Source organism: Corvus brachyrhynchos, unplaced genomic scaffold (genome assembly GCF_000691975.1).
Source record: "Corvus brachyrhynchos isolate BGI_N302 unplaced genomic scaffold, ASM69197v1 scaffold115, whole genome shotgun sequence".
Lineage (NCBI taxonomy): Eukaryota > Metazoa > Chordata > Aves > Passeriformes > Corvidae > Corvus > Corvus brachyrhynchos.
The window spans coordinates 7,357,708-7,378,616 of record NW_008239553.1 but is presented as its reverse complement, the minus strand read 5'-3'; the positions used below and the strand labels follow the sequence as shown (position 1 = coordinate 7,378,616).

The 20,909-nt window shown below is 37.8% G+C and overlaps 1 protein-coding gene across 9 annotated transcripts in view; it reads right to left on the bottom strand.

Moving 5' to 3' along the window:
- Positions 1 to 20,909, bottom strand: part of PHF21A (PHD finger protein 21A) — a 131,856-nt gene that overhangs the window by 61,926 nt on the left and 49,021 nt on the right. The gene's annotated exons all lie outside the window — the stretch shown is intronic.

Genomic DNA, 20,909 nt, shown 5'->3' with positions numbered 1-20,909 from the left:
TATTACTGAAACGCATCAAAGGAGGAAGCTACCAACCTGACGGGCTGCAGAGGAATCAATGGACAGCTCAGGTCAAAAATTTGCAGAGAAAACAAAATGATGTCTTTGTAACAGGTCTTCTTCACAGAAGATGAATATATGCCTATAACTTTACTTCTCATGTATCTTGATATGATAAGGGAGATGCCAAAGAGAAGATGTTGGAATCAAGATGATAAAATTACAGGAGAAATAAGCACTGAGAATACATATAAAATACCATGAAAGTATGAAGGAACGTAATATGAAGGACTTGAGAAAGTGACAGAAACAGGCATTTTATATACACCCCCACATTAAAATGTAAATACTATAACTATATCAACAGATACAAAAAGAAATCCCAGAAATGACAGTTTAACCACCTTTTCTTCAGTGTAAGTCATTTTGCTTAGCACAGACAAGTTGGTCAGCAATGACATAGCAAAATCCATCAATAAGTATATCTGACATTGAAAAACTGGAATGTTGCTTTGGGAATCTCAGTTTTTACACAATGTGAAAAATTATTTTTAGAAAAAGCAAAGATGTAATACACAAATGATACTGCATGTTATGAATTAGCAGTAGGCCTAGGATCCTGAGTACGTATTCTCCTAATTCTGATCTCAGAAACAACTGAAGTGTCATTAATTCAGTAGTAGACAACACAAATAAATAAGATTTAGAAAGATTTTCATATTAATTAGACTTACATAATTGATTCAGATGAAGCTGAGTGAATAAATGCTACAGAAAAAACAAAGTCCTCTTAGCCCTTTTAAAAACTGAACAGCAAAGGAATCTAGAAAAAATTTTAAACAAATGATTTTTGGAAAATAAGAAACAAACTGATTTTGTTTAGTAACTTTCAGGACTTATAGCCACAAGGTAGTGTGGTGAAGATCTTGCATCCATTTATTTAGGTATGGACATCATTATGTAAAGAAAAGACTCCTTTTACCCTTTTATTTTCCATTTGTCCCCAAAAGACAAAGTCTGATTTTCTCAAGGGTTAAGGTACCAAATCAATTACAACTCCATAGCACATTTTGAAAGCAGGAAAGCTAATTACATTATCTCAATATATAAAAATATTTTACCTGTCTCCTTGTCAGGAGTACCCCAAACAGCAGATCGGGTCAAGATGCAACGTAATACTCCAAACTGCTTAGCTGTGTATCAGCCTGGTTAGAATAATCTTACCATGAAACAATTCCAAATGTAAAAAAATGGAGGTTTTTTTAAAGATTTTGGAAGCTTGCCACAGTTTCAGAGTAAAGGAGCTGGGACTACTGGCTAGGTAAGAGGCTGGAGAAGAATGACATTTACATTAAATCAAATCAGTTGGTAAAACTTCTGCATATGAGTGGTGAAACAAGTCACTTGGGCTCTGTGCCTTTGTGTGTTATGCAGACACCTAGGCTGAAATCACCTCCAAGTGGAATGAATGCCTGCCTTTATAGTTCCCCCATGTGACTTACAAATGGAATTGCCCTAGTGCTTAAAAAGGTATTTGTAAGGCATTACCACGGCATGTGTTTAAAATGTCAATTAAAAATAAGGAAAAAAGCAAAACACGAAACAGGCTGAGAACTGCTACATACCCATTTTCATATGCAGCCAAATTTGTGATGCTCAATCTTACCTAACGTTATCATTTCAGATGGCATTCAGGACATGTAAACAAGCCTTACTACCCCAACAGGTTTGATTCATGCAAAAATTCAGTAACAAAGTGGTAAAGAGAGTTTCTTTATATGAAAGTACTACACCATCCAAAATTATTTAAAACACTGAAAATTCAGTTTGGTCCATTTATTTAATTTCTTTAGAATGTGAAAAATATGCATTGCTTTAAAAACAAAATGCTTAATGTATATATACAACCAACCACCACTGGTCTGTGATGTGTTACAGCCCAGCACAGCACTCCAGCTACCAGCCTGCCCGATTATAAATAGGCTGCCAATCTGGGCAGCAGCAGCAGCAGCTGTCTCTCATCATTCTGCTTTCTCCCTCCATTTCTATTAGATTTCTAACACAATGTAGTGATTTCTGCATATTTTCTCCACACTCTGCAATAGGTGTGACAAGCACAAATACATTTGTTTTTTAAGATTATTCACAATGAACATAATTCTCCACTAACCTGTTACTGTTTACCAGATTTGTATATGTGTACACACTAACTGGGCCTGCACATTTGCATTGGTTGCTATAAATTAAATGTTTTGTATTACAATTCAGCTGTCCTTAGAGAAACAACTGAACTGCCTGTGCTACTAGACACAGGTAAATAATATATACACACCTGAACACTGAAGCCTGCAGCAACAATCACAAGATGGTCCAGTCTGTGCCTATATAATACAAGCAACACAAACTATCCAACTCAGTGAGGTACTTCTTCAAATATCAACATAATGAAAAGCATGCTTGGAAGTCTGCCAGCTCATTTTTAAACTACATATGAAATAAAAATCAAATTATAATCAAAGCCAACTTATTTCTGTTACACACAGAAATGCCATTAAAATACTTTATAATAATTACCATTCTGCAGTGATTATATAAAGTGTGGCTCTCAGAGTACAATGCTTAATACAAAATTGTAATATTTTACATTTTCTTGCATTAAGTCTTTACACCGTTCCCACTTGAACACTTACCTTCTGTCCTTAGAAGTATTTTCTCTTGACTATAGAAAAATTACTTTGTCAGACAAGTATTAGTTTTATCTCATCTTGTTGACAAAACTGTATGTTCAGATACCACTACATCAGACTATATTCTTATAAGTGGCATTTTTAAGACAGAGTACCCAAGTAAAAATTTTCTTTAAGGGCTGTTAATGATTATAATGCCCCAAGTAATTGGGGATGCAGTCACAATTCTTCTGCACACTCCTTGGCCAAAAAGTTCAAAGTCCAGTTGGTTTCGTAGCTGTTTCCAGTGAAGGCACATTATTTCATTTCAATACACTCGTGTGTTATTACACAGTCTGTATTTCAGAATTTTCAGCGTGATCAGTTAAAGACTACATTTTCTACTGCACACTTCCTCTAAAATACTGAAATCAACATGTACAATGTACCTACTGGTGTTTAAAGTTCAAGAAAGCTGGAAGCAATGCTCTCAGCAAAAGACATCACGCTTCAGAACAAAGACATTGATCAGGGTTAATTTGATGTCTTCGTTTTTTTAGAGCAACACAAGACAGAGTTGTTTGCTTCAGACTTTTTCAAGCAGGATGCTACAACTAGAGACAACACTGTCTTGTACCAATACAAAGAAACAAAAACCCCCCAAGATGCAACTACCTGCACTCTTATATCAGTCTTAACAAGATCATGCTGAGCTAAAATTTTCAATAGCAACCAAAATTTTACCATGACTGCAGTATCAATATAGGTGACACAGACAAGCAAAGAAATAATGACCAGAACTTTTCACTTGTTCTTCAAGTTTTGTCAGTATTAAAAAGTATCAATTCCTATTCCTGCCCAGGCCCTTACTGATACTACACAGAAAGTAATTCCTAATCTTTGCAAGCATAATGCAAGTTCTGAGGTTATACCTGTTTAAAAGTATACCTCTGGTACACAAACAACACACTAGTTGGTTCCTTTCCAGCAGTGTGGGCTCCGGCAGATACCATCTCGTAATCCCCATTTCTACTTCTATGTTCTACTCTTCTGCAGAGGAAAACTTGAGGCCACTTAGTCCCAAGTTTTGTCACTATCAGCTTTTAAGACATCTGAAGTATTTGATTAGCTGAGGTGCCGCAAGATGTAACTGCTGCTGGTAATATCTTAAATTATTCTAGACATTTTTGCAGAAGGGTATCTTGTCTAGGCAGTCAAAGGGAGCTGGTAATATGAGCAGCGTACAGTTTATAGATACAGCAACAGAAGTTACAGAAGGAGGAATAATAAACAAGAAAGATGGGGTTTTTTTAAAAATAAAATCCAGCTCAGCTCCATAAAAGTGGCTGAGAAGTGTGCTGTTAAACGGGACTTGAAGGCGGCCAATCTAAGCACTTGTACAGATGAGTCCTGGGAGGTCACAGGATGCATAGATGGTAACATGGTAGATGACATGGAAGCAACTGCCTAAGAAGTGACAGATGGATGTGTGGGAACATTAAAGAAGTGGAGCGAGTGGGGGAGAGACAGGAAACTCATCGAGGAACATAAGTAAGGAAGGGCAGAATTATATAGAACTTTGAAAGTACTGAAAAGAGCTCAAAACTGATGCAAATATGGGTGGTGAACAGTAGGGGGAATACAAAAATAAGAGTGACAATTAAATCAGCAAGCAGGAAGCATTATTTTAACAGCTACATGTTAGGAAGTGAAAAAAGTCTCTATTCCTTCTGTCATAATAGACATGTCTAGAACAGAGCTGAAGATAGTGCACTGCTTAAGACAAGGCATGAAATAAGGCTTGCTCATAGGGATTTAAAAAAAAAAAAAAAAAAAGCATGTCTTAAGATGCTAGGAAAGCAAGCTCCAGATTTATACCTGACCTAGATGACTACAACCAATGGAATGAACATGCTAAAAAAAAAAAAAAAATCTAAAAATTGCACACCTGAATAACATAGAAACTGAAGACTGTATTGTCTGTAGCAGAAAAAGAAAACTAAGAATAAGAGACAGAAAGAGGACAAAAGGTGAAACTTTGGCCCCACTGAAATAAATATGAAAATGTACATCAGCTTCACTGCTATCTGGATTTTAAAAAATGAGATAACTCTAGCCGTTTTTCAGCTGATGACATGGCATCTGACAAACATCATATGAATGACTGCCTAATACTGGAAAATGGACCTGGAGGTATCATTGAGAAGAAGAATACAATATAGTTTCTTAACATTTTTATATTAGTAAGATCTCATTAAATAACTGGGGAAGAGTCAAGAGGCTATAAAAGGAGCTAATTTTTTTTTTTTGCTTTGCATCATCTGAATACCAAGCCTCAGATATTTTTCACTATTTACATTCTAATTTTAAAAAGGACTACTCAGTTTAATTAACTCATTTTACCAATGTTTCAAAACAAACAGACCCGTATTTGTACCAGTGCAATAAAAGACTGAACACTGAAAAAATTTGCAAAATGTTTGCTCCATATTTTTTTCCAACGAACTCTAGAGCCTGGCTATAGTTTTATACTCCATTACACCTGCTGCAATCTTTAGAAAATAATTTCAAAGTTAAATAAAGACAAATTTTCCACAATGGTCCAAATGATTACAAAGTCTGTTTTCCATTTGCACAAGGTGAGTAGATAGTTGAAAGTCTGCACCTTCATGGAAGTCAGCAAGTCCTGACTTTGGACATTTATTCAAATTTGAAATGGACAAACCCAGGCTGACTACAAGTAAATAAATGTGAGAAAGAACTAAGGCCTACAAAAAGCAAGATTGACAGTCTGTTCCACAATTTTATAAAAAACCCAAACCACTATTAAAAGCAGTTTTGTTTAGGCAGCAGTTCCTGTGTTTGCAACACACGTATCAGAATCAATAAAGCTGATCAGAAACTAAATTTTTTTTACACAACTAGGATGTAACAGAAAAGCTGGCAAAAAACTTAGCAAATAATGTTATTTCATTAATTGCCTGGTTTAACTGCTCTTAGAGATGTTGCTAATGGTGTGTTTCCAGGATTTTTCATTTACTTTCACTTTTACATATGGACTAAATACCTAAGCTACACACTTGTTTTTCACTCCCAATATTCTAAGACAATTTTTTGCCAATTCACCCCAAAGAGCACTTCAAGAACTGGCTCTATTTTCTAACTGACATCTTTCCAAAAGTGTCTGAGTCTCATTTTTGGATAGGTGAAAACTGACAGCAGGACGAGTAAAACTGCTTAAGAACACACCCACTTCCACTATAGATCTGCATTTTTACATTAATGAAAGACATAAACCACATTTCATGCATTACATGATCATTAACAATAATAATTTTTAAATACTCAGAAAGTTCTGTGGTTGGTGTAGTGATTAAGAGCATTATGGACACTGTCACCGTTTTGCTATCTGGTATCTTTAAGAGCATCAATACTGTTCAGGATGACTGCAGGGAATGCTACCCTGAAGGCTGCTTTGCACAGGCTGCCCATGGTTGGAGTACGTTTCTGGGTTCTCCTCTGGAGGTTCTCCTCCTGCTTTCATTTCAAGAGCTATAGCTCCCTTTTCTCTGACAACAGAGGTAAATTTTTTATTCAAAACATGAAAGGCAGCTTAGAGTTCAATTATTTTATTTCTTAGTGATATTCAGAAAATACAAGTTTTCCATGTGATGCTTGATTCTGTACCAATTCAAGTAAGCAGAAAACATATTTATTGATGAGAATAAAATTTGGGGAGGTGCTAGAACATGGTATACATTGTACCAAATAATTAGCAATACCCAAAGAAAAACTCTTTGATACCTTAATTGTAAATATTCTGGTCCATTTGGGAGACCAGACTTTGTAAGTTATAAAAGTTAAATAAAATTTTTGCAAACTTTTATAGTTAAATACTGCTGAATCCATCCACACAGGATTTATTCAATAAAATTTATGAATTTCTGCTTCATATCAAGGCAAATTCAAACAAACTTTTAAAGTTACTGTTCAATAACTTTGGTCTATTTTTTAAATCTTGTTACTTTACTTAGCCTGCTTTAAAAAGCAGGAAAATATTTGTTGAGACTTTTTTTTGATCCAGAATTTCTCCTCATAAATTGAAGTTAAGACTACTGTTTTGAAAAACAAACAAAAAAACCCATAGCCTATCCTTCTGTAAACTTAGCTAAGTTGTATAGAAAAGTATCCTTAGAATTGATCAGAAGTGAATGTTTAATAGTAGCCAATGACAGTAGGGCAAAAGAGAGAGCATAAAACAACAGTGCTTGTGGCATCTAACTCCCCTGCGAATATTGTGACACATGTATAGTGTATTTAGCACTCCCATCATATGCATCAACAGGTAAACAAGTCAGGCTTTCAATCCAAAAAAATTTTGAGTATCGTTTTCTGTGCCATTTTTATTCTGACGTTCATGAGTGGTCTTGAGTACACTGAAATTTCCTGAACAAGCAGTGTAAATTGATGTGCAAGTTAGCCATTCCAAGCACTGCACCTATTAACCTACTACTTTTCTAAATTTAGTTCACAAAAAATAAATCGATCAATAGAACAGAGGATAATTCTGTTCCAGAACCACACCCGTTCACAATGTGATGTCATTGTAAACACCTACTTACTACATTGATTTTGAGATATGATACAGGACTGAAGTGGCACTCAACATTCAACCTGTTCCTTCCCTCCACTGACAGGGCAGCAACTTGCTACAGAAATACCTTGGCTACTTTAAGGCAGAGCCCTAGCTGCAGAGCTGCCACCCACTCATTCTTTTTCTGTCCTTCCAACACAAAGCAAATAACTAAAATCCATTGCCTTGTAAGAGCTTCTCCCAGAGCAAGGGAAAGCCATCATTAAAGAGAGACAAACCAAAATCAAAGAACCTGTGAAGGACATGAAAATCTCAATTTTTTTCCTGAAGAAGCTCAAAACTTTCTAAATAAGATAAAGTAAATACACCAGAGAGAAGATCACCAGCAGTAGATCAGACTCTATTTTCTTCCTTCCACACTCCATTTTATAGCAAAATGAAGCATGAAAGTATGTTCCAGATTCACATGTGAAACTACTGAACATTAAGACCTTGTCCTAAATAGGTGTTTTTATTTGTAGGCTTGTCTACACAGATGGTTCTCCACCTACACACATCTAGACAGTGTCCAGACACTATGGCATTATACCAAACCAATGGGATTATAACAGAATTTGTCCTTCCTTATGTATGAGCAATCAAAGTAGTTTATAATAGTATTTTGTCACTATTGTGTGAGACAATTTAATACTTCAAAGGACCACACAAACATTAACATTAACAAATTGATCTGGAAAGTCTTTTTTAAGTTAGTCTACAGAAGTAAATTCTACAAAGTAGAAATTTTACATTCTACAACTCTCTATGTTGGAACAATTTTTGTGCTTTCATTTCTTGCACTAGGGAATAAAATCTTCATTTTATGTGACTTACAGCATAATTACTTCTAAATGAATTAGTTAAAGTGAGTAAGAAAACAGCAGAACAAGACAAACTGAGCCTATACCACAATATAGTGCTTTTTCCCATTTGCAGCCTTCTTCATATGGCTGAGAATGAGCTCTCTCTCTCCATATGTGGATCTGTCAAGGTATCTAAGTTTCAGAAGAATACATCTACAGACAAACACTGACACACAGTTTCCTGGGTTTGATGTAGTATTAAATACACACAATAAAAAGTGCCAAAAGATTCATTTCTAAAGAAAACTACCCACTTTCAAAAATCAGCAGTTTTTTGTTCCAGGTGGAATATGAATATTTACATTTACGAGCGATGATGCCAGAAGCAAACATTCCAAACAGGATTACTGATGTGAGTATTTCACTTCAGCATCCTGAAGGACATTCCTCTAATAATTTTCCTAGCCCTCAGAACTATAAATTGTAGATAAGGTGGCTACATGTGAGGAAAACAATGAAAAATTAATCTCTCTTAGAACTGTAAAATGTGCATTTAATGATTTATATCAGGCCATTTAATAATTGAATTTGCAGTAAATCAAGGGAACTGGGCACGTTTGGGTCTGTTGCTAACAGCTTTAAACATGTTTCCATCTTTCCCATACATTAACAAAACTCTCTCACTGGGCGCTGAAGTTCAGGCCAGCATAAACTTACCACTATGGCACTGACTGAAACCCATTTCAAAACTGAGATAAGTTGCTCAAGGATAGATTGATTCTGACAACTTTTAATACAGTGTACTTGAAGAAAAGAAGTGGAGAAACACTACAACCTACCCAAATCTTCACAAAAAAAATTTACGTCAAGACATTATTTCTATCTAGATTATGCCTTCTTTAAATTCAGCAGAAAGTAAAACTAGTTTGATAGCCTTTGATCAGCCTTCTTTAAACTATCACCCTGCTGCAAGGAGCTTCAACCAAGTTTCAATTCCCCCAGTTTAATACTAATGCATGTTTGTTTGCAATGTATGTGCTGTTAAAATGTTGCATCTTAAAATGTTTAAATTTACACTTAGCTTAGATTTGTTTTTAACTGCTTTTGTTGGGAAAGGAGGAGGGGTCCTGCAGAAGCTCTCTCTTTCTTCCCTTCCTTAAATTCACTATTTAAGTAATGCACTTGCACAAACATTACTGCCTAGTGAAAAAGCTTTTATTGCCTTGCATGCATTCTCCCTTGGAAGACCAGAATATATCTGAAAGTTTTTCCACATACGATTTTCCACATGTAAAGGGTTTTAAAAAAATACAGTCTTTAAAAAGACATTATTTTAAAAATCAGAAGACATACCATTTATACATAGCTATATGTATAGCTATACGGACAACAGTGTGCTTCCATGTCCATGCCCATGTGTGCAGTATCAGATTGCTTATATTTAATAGTAATGTAGCTCTTTGCACACTCTAGGTAGTTTGTAAACAGAAATTAATGTATCTTCAGCTACTTAGTCACTTGATGAAATACTCTGAGCCATGTTTAATTGAACAGGGATCTGGCACAGAGAAGCAAAAAGCTTTTGTAAGTACATCCAGTGAATGACAGGAAAGTAGGAATTAGAATTCAGAGCAGTTCCTAACTTTCAGACTATGATTTTTTTTTTTTTTTTACCTACTCACTGAACAGAACGTGCTGCAAATGTGTTCTGTGAAAAGAGAATATGGTGAAACAGTAAGGGGAAAATACAGATGGTAAACGTCTTTTTTTCCTCCTCTTTTTTGCTTTAAACTTCATAATGAGAATGACCAAAACTGTAGTGTCCCCTTCCCCCCTTCCTTTCATGAGTACCCTCTCAGTTCCTTCCTCCTTCCAAGCAACTGAAAATCATCATCAGAGCAGCTGGGATGCTTTAGGGTGAGCAACACAGATCAGCATATCATAAGTGTAATTAAATTTTAAACCAGCCATTTAAGGGACACTAGTTAAACAGAAAGCCCCTTGTATTTTTATCACTTCAACAGCATTAGAAATCAAACTTTCAAATTTGATTATCCCTGGTCTGAAGATTTTCCACATTACAGAGGATCCATGTGCCCTTTCTGCACAGCCATAGAGTGCTAACATGCCCTTTTTCACAGTATGTGGGGGAATACGTCCTACCTCTTTTTACTGAAACTCTTTTGACTCCTCAGTCAACTGTGTAAAATGTGGAAGCATTCGCAGATGGGATGAAGACGCATGAAAGTTACAGGAAAACACTGCAGATCTTATGTTATTTATTGTATATCCTTAAATACAGACTGACATCTGCCAGCTCACAGTTAAGCAAAATTCACATTTGAATCCACGTTTCCAGTGAGCAACCTAGTCAAGAATTAAATTATGTCACATAACATGTATATGTATGGAAGGTAATAGGACTCAGAATAAATGTTTACATGCAAGGGCCAACCCTGTTAAAGCAGGACAGTCCCCATAGCCAGTGTCACACACAGGAACCAAAACAATCAGCAGCCAGAGTTGGCCCAGCATGAATGTGCAGGTAATGCCACTATCAACACAGGAGAGACCGAAAGGAAAGGCCTGGTGGAAATTTGAAACAAGGCTGAAATTCACACTTCGAGCTGGACAGAAGAAAGGCTTTAATTTCCACATCCACTTCCCTGAAGGTGAGATAAGCACTTTGCATATTAATGCTGCAGTTTGCTAGTATGACTGGCATGCAGATTCAAGCTGATGGGAGTAGGGATACTCTTGCTATATCCCAGTTACTGTCTTCGCACAGGTAACAAAGTACCTACTATTTGCTGATAGGACTTCAGGCCCTAGCACAGCTTGCTTTTGTGTTTTTTATAGTAAGTGGTATGTCCTTCCCACTTTTAGAACTTGCCTACCCTTCCATATACACAACAGAAAGAAACTACAAAAAGCCATTTAAAATCTATCACAATAGACTACTATTCAAAAGCGGTCAATTAAAAAATACTGTACAATACTTAATGGAGACTCTGCTGCAGCAGCTGAGTTTCAAAGCATGCCAAATTCAGTGGAAGTTTGGTGTGTGCATTTGTATAGAAGTTTTTATAGAAATAAGACTGTGAAAACTCCTGAGAACTAACTGGGTTAATTCTGCAATAAAAATACACATCGAAAGAATTATTCTATTTTTTTCATTAAACTTCATTAAACAGAAGCAGCATTGTTACTGTTTTTACTGATTTTCCAGGGTTTGTATGTTGTCTTCCTCTAGGATGGCATGCATCTGTATTTTAAGAGCACAAGTCAGTCCTTTAACAGGTACTTGTATCAGATTATGTAGTTACTAGAGAGTTTTAAATACTTGAAATACTGAAGAACATTTCCAGGTTATTGATGTTTTCATCTATTATTGTTTGTTCCTAAAGTAATGGCTTAAAAACTGACTAGCTATTACATACAGTGGTAAGCTGTACCTTTCTGTAGTTACCTATTTTATCCGAAATCCCCAATTTCTGCAAGCTTTACTAGCATCCAGCATGACGGATTATGAAGCCACATGCTACCCCATCATCTTTCACTGTGTTTCTTGGAGGCTCTCTCCCTCTGTACAGCCTGCACAAGACTCTGTGTTCTGCAGTCAATTCACACACCTCACTGAACAGCAAGAGCACATATCTAGGCCCACAGCAGGGGGGGTTAATTAACTGTGTAAGGGACAGAGCTGGCTCTAGAATAATCTTTTACATGTGTACAGAGAATAAACTGAGCTGACATTCAGCGGAAAATGCAGTAAGCTTTGCACTCCTCACATTCTCATAAAACCACACTAATTTAAAAAAATAAATACAAGTTTAGCAACAGCTCTAGACTATACCTGAGTAAGAAAAATCCCATCTGAAACACTGACATTGGAACACTCCGTTTAAGACTCTTTTCAGACTGGAATAAGACCTTGCAGATGGACAAACGAAAACATTTATCTCCTTGTCATAGCACGTCTCCAAATCTACTGCATTTAATAAAGGTTGGATGCACAGGAGAGAGGCATTGGTTGCTTACTTTTACATTAAGTTAGCAGACACTACAGTAACAAAAAATATTTGCATACAGCACCCCTCCTTTTGGTGTTAGTGCCAGCAGAGCTGCAGCAATGTTAATGCCCTGGAAAAGCTTTAGAAAAAAACCACCAGTGTTTTCAAAACATCTTCCTAAAACATTGCAATGGAGGGGGTTTTCCATCCCAGGAAAATAAATTGTCAAATATACAAGTGAATGTATTAAGACTGATGGCACATGCACTGAGATCAGACAGGGATACTAAATAACACAAATGGGAAAACAACTTGTACTTCCATTCAAATAATGCAAGCCCAGTCAATCAATCCTTTTGGGAGAGTGGTATCACTCTGTATTCATGAAGTACATATGTGCTTTGAGCAGGAGGTTGTACCAGCTGACCCCTGTAGCTCCCTTTGTACCTACAGATTTCAACTTACCCCATCAAAACACCAATTTTGGTATCAGCCTGGAATGAACATTACAAAAATAAAACTTGCATTATATGCTCTTGAGTATACCCCAAGCCTGAACTTCTCCATCTTTTTCACTTTCCTGTCTCATAACCTGTCTCATAATCTTATTTCTTACCACTGAGGCATAACTCACTTCCAAGAAGCATCCTACAGGAGTTCGTGTCTCCAGAGTCAAACTATGTGCTCTATTAGCAGTGCACTTTGAGGAGGGCGAAATAGAACAAATATAAGCCAGGGTCAAAGGATGTAACAAAGCCTATCCCTGCATAGTGAGCATCTCTGAGATGATATAGTTTGTAATATCTAGACTGTTTGAGAATGGGAAGAGAGTTTTCTCCAAATTTCTTTTTTCATTGTAGTGGCTGCGGTAGCTTGGTAGGGCAGGAGGAAGTTTTTCAACTGTTTTTAAGCACCATTATGTTAGTCTTTGTCATTTACAATTCTTTTCTTGAGGACCTGGCTGCTGCTTTGACCAGGAACAACCTGACTGCATCAGCATACAGCATGTTAAAGTTTCACAGATGTCTTTCCTCCTTACCCACACCCTGCTACCGTTTAAAGCAATTATGATGTGCAATTTTCAGGGGGCAGAGGAGCAGAAAACTCAGAAGTGGCCCTGCTTGGAAAAAGCAGAAGACCTCTTCTAAGTGCCTGCCCCAAAAGGTAATTTTTAATTAAATCAGAATGCCCATATTCTCATGCTTTAGCATTCTTTGAGTTTCTTGAGCATTTTTTTAATGATCAAGTTACAAATATCCTAAGAATAACTGCAACATATTAATCTAAAATGATACCCTACAACATTGGACTGAAGTTAGCCTCTAGAATTCTTGATTCTGAAAATGATTTTGCTAAGTCATACTTCTAGCTTTCTGTTAGACTCAGCTACACTTTGAAACATGAGTGCAGAAAAGCTGTCTTCCTCAGTAGCTCGATTGCTACTTACAGTTAAATAAAAACACCAAAGCCATCTCCCCTGTGGTGGTTTGACCTTGGCTGTACACCAGGTGCCCACCAAAGCTGCTCTGTCAATCCCCTTGTCAACTGGACAGGGGAGAGAGGAAATAGAAAGTTTTGTGGGTCAAGATAAGGATGGGGAGAGATCACTCACCAATTACTGTCACAGGTAAAATTGACTCGACTTAAAGAAATTTAATTTATTACCAAGGAAATCAGAGAAGGATAATGAAAAGCAAATTCAAATCTTAAAAACACTGTCCCCCCACCCCTTCCTCCTTCCCAGACTTAATTTTATTCCTGATTCTCTATCTCCTCCTGCCTTGAGGCGCAGGGAGATGGGAATGGTTATGGTCAGTCCATCACGTGTATTTTCTGCCACTGTTTCCTCCTCTGGGGGAGGACTCCTTCCACTGCTCCAGTGTGGGGTCTCTTCCATAGGAGACAGTTTCACAAACTTCTCCAATCTGAGTCCTTCCTACAGCGCATCACAAACTGCTGAGAGCAGGTCCCTTCCATGGGGTGCAATTCTTCAGGAATGCACTGCTCCAGCATAGCTTCCCCATGGGATCACAAGTCCTGACAGCAAATCTGCTCCAGCGTGGGCTCCCTTCTCCTCAGGCACACAGGTCCTGCCTGTGAACAGGGCTTCTCTAGGGTCTAGCAAGGGCTTCTCACAGGGTCACAAGCCTTCTTTTGGGCCTCCACTTGCTCTGATGTGGGCTTCTCCACAGGCTGCAGGTGGACCTCTGCTCCATTGGACACCTCCATGGGCTGCAGAGGCACAGCCTGACTCACCACGTTCTGCACCATGGACTGCAAGGGAATGTTTGCTCCAGCACCTGGAGCATCTTCTGCCCCTCCTTCTTCACTGACTTTGATGTCTGCAGAGCTATTTCTCTCACACATTCTCACTCTTCCCTTCTCTGGCTGCTATCTTCTTCTGCACAACAACTTTATTTTTTTCCTTCCTAAATGTGTTAACCCAGAAGCACTACCACCATCATTCATGGATTCAGCCTCAGTCAATGGCAGACCCATCTTGGAACCAGCTGGAATCATTTTGTCGGACATAGGGGAAGCTTCCAGTAGATGCTCAGAGAAATCAGCCCTGTAGCCTCCCTGCTATCAAAACTTTGCCATGCAAAACCAATACAACCCAGATGTTCCGAACAAATAGCTTTATTATTATTTAAGCTGAATCAACTCTGAAGAACTTAGGAGGAAAAAAAATCCCCTTGTTTATATTCCAATTCACACATAAAAAACGACCCAACAATTTTTAACCAAGCTCCACATACAGGACAAATTCTCACTGTAGCTATGGCTGTGTAAGACCACTGAAAACAAAAGCAGCTGATGAAAAAACTCACATCCTCCTAGGCAGAATTTACCAGCATCCTCCATTTTCACAACTGGGCAGCAGGAGTGAGGATAGCCACAGTGGACTACCATTTAGGTCTGATTTTCTGTTGTCCATAAATTGTTTTATTCAAAGCCAGAGATTAAGGAATAAACAAGGACTTTATATAAGATTTCAGATACTTCATTGCTTCCTGCTTGGACCTACTACACATGACCTATATAAACCCTCAGGATTTGCAACATAAACTCTCAAGCAGAATTTAAAATTCTGTCTCCAAGTAATTCGGTTTGAAATTTGCTTAACAAAAATCATAATGCTGTCAGAAACCAGGTTGCTCTCTGCTGTCAGCTTCCAAAAAGTCTTCTCAGCTGCTCTTCCTATATACAACTCAAGTTACAGGAATTCAGTTCTTCAAAGAATGCTCAAGAACTATTTTGGATTTCTTTTTGTGCTTCATCTTCATACTTGTACTGTTAGGTAATACTGAAAACAGTATCAATTGTGACAAACAAAATGCAAAGCTTAAGCAGAAATTTTCTGTGTCCACCTGTAATAATCTCCATCCTCTGTACTTCAGTCCCAGTCATCTGGGCACACTACCATTGTTGTGGCTGCTTCATGCATAGGGCTACTGTGTGGATCAGCTATTCCAGTGGGAGAAACAAGAGAGACACAGCCTACCTTCCTTTCTGCCATTTAGGAGCTGCAGGTACATTTACAGGATCTGCATCCCTGGAAAAGGGAGACTACCAAGCCACAGACTGGGTTCAAAGCTGTGGTTACACAGCTGTTTAGTCCAGGATAAATACAGAGTTATCAAATGAAAATTGTTTCACCCTTCCTTTGTTTCAGTCCTTCCTTTCTGCTACTTCCCTTATGTCAAAAGCTGTGTTCATGTGACTGCACACAAGCCAGGTGAGCAAAATGGAACATGCTCAAAAAATGGCACATCTCAGAGTTAGTCTTCAGCCAGACAACTTTTTGACTCCAGTCACAGCATAGCAACATGAGCACTAGTTCCAGCATAAGAGGGGCAGAAGTCAGCAGCTAGACCAGGTAGGAGGACAAGTCACAGCTTTCACAGCAGCTATCGAATCTGAAGCATAATCAAAGTGGCCGTATAATCACAGCCTACAAAATGATAAAGTATGGGATACTAACTCAGTTTTGTCTCTGAAATACAGTGAATTTGATGCCTTGGAAGCACAGTGCTGGAAGCACTAGCTCCAGAGGAAGACAACATAAAGAAGTGCAATCTGACTTTCCTCATTTCTGCACAGTGCTTCAGTAACTCCACATAATGACACTACCAAGTGTTATCATCAGCCCAACCACAGGATGTTCTTAAATAGATATTTCTCAGCAACCTGCTTACAGTCTTTCAAGGACCATTAGGAAAAGACAAAGAAAATAGCAATTTTTAAAAAGCAGGCTTGGGGGGGTATTTTCTGTGTAAGTCAAGCATTTCTTTAAAAAAGCAGGTACTTCTCTAGTCTGAGTTACCCAAGGCCTGTTACAAAAATAAAAAGTCAAAAAGCTTCTTAAAGAAACATTTATGTTCTATAATGGGCAGCACAGACAGAGAATAACTCTTTCTATACCTTATATGCCATACAACAATTAAATGATTTATGGAAACGCACTCAGCCCTACAGAATAAAAGATTTCAAAACAGTCTGCATTTTTTAGGGCAGGCAAGGTAACAGAATGCACTGTAGAAAAAAAATACATTTAAGGATACTTTCTTATTACTTTGTTTTCTATAGAACTTAATTGGGCTCTCTACTAAAGCAGTTTAAATACAAACATTAAATTACCTGAAGCCTTATAATACGTGATTTTTATTTCTTATGGTACTACATTTGCTACCCATCGTCTTCATATCTTTCCCAGCACACTGAGAGCACAGGCCTACTTGAAGGCCATTTCCCAGTTGTAAAACCACCACAGCATACATCAGTGCAAACAGGATATGCACAAGCTGCACCATCCTTTCTGGTGATGCATCCCTCCCTCTCTCCAAACTCTCTCCTCTTTGTTGGCTTCCAGAAATAGTAAGTGGGCTGCATAAAGGGCTTAATCTCCAGTGAATAGGAATAGTCCAAGCAGGAAAGAGGTAAACACATGGCACAGCTGGACAGCTTCCATTAAAAGCAGGTATGAAAGCAGAAATGGACGCTGGGAAACACCAAGCAAATAGAGCCTAGATGGGCAAACAGATTGGCAACTGTTCTGAAGAGCTGAGAGTGCATCTGGGTGCAACTCACAATCCGAACCCAAGCACCAGAGGCAAAACTTTCTCTTCTGGCATCAATCAGCACCTTATGTCATGACTTCTTCAATAACAGAGAGAAAGCTACAGCCAAAGAGATACAAACACTGCCCACCAAACACCAGCAAGGCAGACAAAGACCATGTGAGAATAGGCCAAGCTCCTACAAAACCTTCAAATCGAAGTACACATACCCCAATACCCAAACTCACTGATAAGAAAAAAGACCCAGTAACAACACCAAGTTTAGTGCAAACTTTCTCCTCAGAGCTGGCTGCTAACAGGGCCTCTGCAGTCCTGTCTTCCTCACTTTTGGCTCAGACACACTCCTGCCCCTGTTCTGGTCCAAGCTAATTGGATTCATCTTTCAGACTGACACAGCAGTAATGCTACCAAGTCTTACTGTAGGGTTTACCAAGTGAGCCAAGGATTATTACAGCACCCAGCATTTCTGCATGGCCTTAGAATGTGATGCTGGTATTAGACGCTGTTAGCAGAAAATTTAACTTTTTAGAAATTTATACAATTAATTTTCAAAGTGGGGAGGAAGGGGACAAGGGATCTATGCTCTGAGATTTACTGGCTATCCCAATCCGTTCAATAGAGCACAGACACCCTATCCTGTGGGTTGTGGGTATAATTGTAATAAAAACCCCCAAACAAACAGGAAAATACCACTGTCACATGCCCCAAAGTGGGGTAAATTTTTAAACAACAAAGCATTCCCCCTCTCATACAGAAGTATATGAGACAATAAGTCAAACCTTGCCTTTTCAAGGAAGGGACTCAAACTAAAAAGATCTTAGAGTATTTTATATGGGCTCATACATGTAACTAAACACAGAAAAACCTCTAGGACCATAAGCGCTAAGATGAATTTTTGTCTCAGCATTTTCTAGTCCTAATCAGCATATTGCAAGAGCTGGTCATTAATATTTTAAAGGCAAATAAAGGATGAAATGAAATTTTGGAGACATTTGACCCACTAAAATATTTTTGAAAGCTAAGGCTCAAAATGACTGTATGTGTGTCAGTTAAGCGGGTCTCCTGCTAACTCGAGAGAGGTCAGAAGGAAAGCTAACTATCTGCTAAATGCCATAACACACATGGTGTTTAAAACACACTTTCCTGAACAAAGAAATTTAAAATCTAGCAAAACAGACAGCATTCAAAAAAATTAAGTGAACTATGAAGGTGAAGGAGATCCTATCACCTGCAAAGCTTCAAATGATCAGCAATTTTCATTCAAGCAACTTTTGAATAACTTGGAACTCACAAAGATTATTCTCAGAAGTACATCAAGTTTAGCTCCACACAGCTAAAACCAAATGACATAAAACCCATTATGAAATGATGGAATAAAGTGTTTACATCACTTCATACAGCAAAAAGAGAAGCAGGAAAAAGAAAGAGGAAAGGGCAGAACCTGTCTATTTACCCCTTACTTTCTAAAAAGTGCTACCTAGATTACTTCATATGCACTGTGCAGTAGCACGAGTGCTTTCAGAGCACACCTGACTATCATAGGGGATGTACAAGCTTATTAAACACTAACTCTTGTTCTAAAGAAATTTAAAGGTAGCATTTTCTATTCAAAACTAAAAAGCAGAATAAAAGAAATACAGAATTTCAAGTTGGAAACTTTGTTCTTGACCATGAGGACAGGAACTGTCTCTTGTTATTCAAATATAAACCCCAGTGTATCATATATGGACTTAAACCTACCACTGCCACATTGCAGTCCAAGGTGATGTTACCATAAACAGGTACACTATATTAATGTCCCATATAGTGTCACACCGCTGCTGCAGGGTTGTCCTACATAACACTTTGATTATTGCCTGCATTCTCAAAAGAAAAATGAAGGTTTAGGGATACAGAACCTGACACATTTTTATACTACCATAATGCACCTTCCTACTGCAAATGATAAAAGCAATGCTTTTGGCATTTACTACAAAGACACAACAAAACCATCAGCTGTGTTTTTACCTGGTTTATCCACGAAAATGTATTGTAGAGCATCAGTAAGGTACACCCAGGTAGTACAGTTGTTTCCAAAAATGTTTGGCTATTTATTTCCTCTCTTCTAAGTACTCGGGTTTTATGACTAATATTACACCCAGCAAATTTTGGTCACCACAAAAAACATCCTGTTTGCAAATCCATCCAGCCAGCAAGCTAGTTTGCCCAACAGACCATTTTGTTTGTCTGCTGGTGAGACTGCTTGACTTCTTGCAGCACCTAGAGATGTTTGAATTCTAAGTGTCAATTTCTGTGGGTTCTTGAAGATTTCTCTCTATAGCTCTCCATGAAAGTGGGATTTAAAGGCCTTCAGATTGCTAGTCTAAGCAGAAGAATAGATGAAAAGCTAATAATTAAAAGTGTCTTCATATCAGTGCTTACTGAACACTACCATAGGATTTATTAGATTTTAAAATCTGAATTGACACTCACTGAAGGCCTGGCCCAATGCTCCTGTTAGCAGAGGATGCACATAGCTCTAAACAAAAGGTTGTAGAGGATATTCAAGAACGCAAATTGATCTGCAAATTCATAACTCCTACATTTCATAACTAAAAATCTTGTCCAAAAGATCTTTCCATTAACAGATCAAAACTGAATTTGTAGTATCTGCATTTCCCATTTAACTAAATTGTATTTGCTCAAAAATTAAGACCTTTGCAGAAATTTCATTCTTGATTCTTGAAACTGTCAGAAAAAAGCTATGCAACTACTTGAATGCATTTAAGAGTAATTTGAGAGAAATTACTGAGCCTCTCGTTGGTTCTCCTAAGAACCTTCTTCTGCTATAAATTCCAAATCTATTTTGTGATAGTCATGCCTAAGTGAATATTAAAAGGAAGTTAATATACACTAAGTTTCCAAGTTTCAAACAGAGAACAGTACCTTTAGGCCACACAATTTTAATTGCCCAGCAGACAAATGTTAAGAGCTTAGTGTACTGGGATGCTGCAAACTGCTTTTACCAAATTATTTACTTGGAGAATGGGACACGTCTGTTTCTTGAGATATATGACAAAATTTAGGATGAATTGGAGAATCCAAGAACCTAATTTTGTCCAAGTTGATTGCTGAAGCATTTATTACTAGCCCAAAGGTGTGTGTGTGGAGCTTTTGATGCTAGAAAGCTGCTGACACTCATGCACTTCCACTCCACTCTGGGTTGGCCGCAACTCTAAAGAACCAACCGCTGCTCTGAAAAACTGCCATATTAGACTGAAAATGAAGCAATTTATAAAGAGAGTGAATGGATATGGAGCAAGACTCCACAGGCTTAAATACTGCCAAGTATTCAAATTTTCAGAAGTCTGAAATAAAAGGATAGTCACTCGCTGTTCTGCAGAACATCAGGCAGCTCTAAAGCATATATCTCAAAAATTCATATCATGTATTACAGTTCCAATGTAATTTTTTTGTTTTTAAAGGAAAAATAAGATAAACAAACTCTTCCTTCTAGAAACAGTATAAACAATCACTGATGTTTTCTCTTGCTGAATAAGGAAAAAACAGGCTCATTTCTCCTTGCTACACAGGGCAGTCTGGGTTCATCCTACGTCAAGGGCTTTCTCCCTGCTAGCTTTCAAAAGCCCTCTGTAAGAAGACACTTAGAATTAAAAAGAGACAGAATTGAACAAGAATTCTTTATCACAAAACACCTTAGATAAACTCTGTAG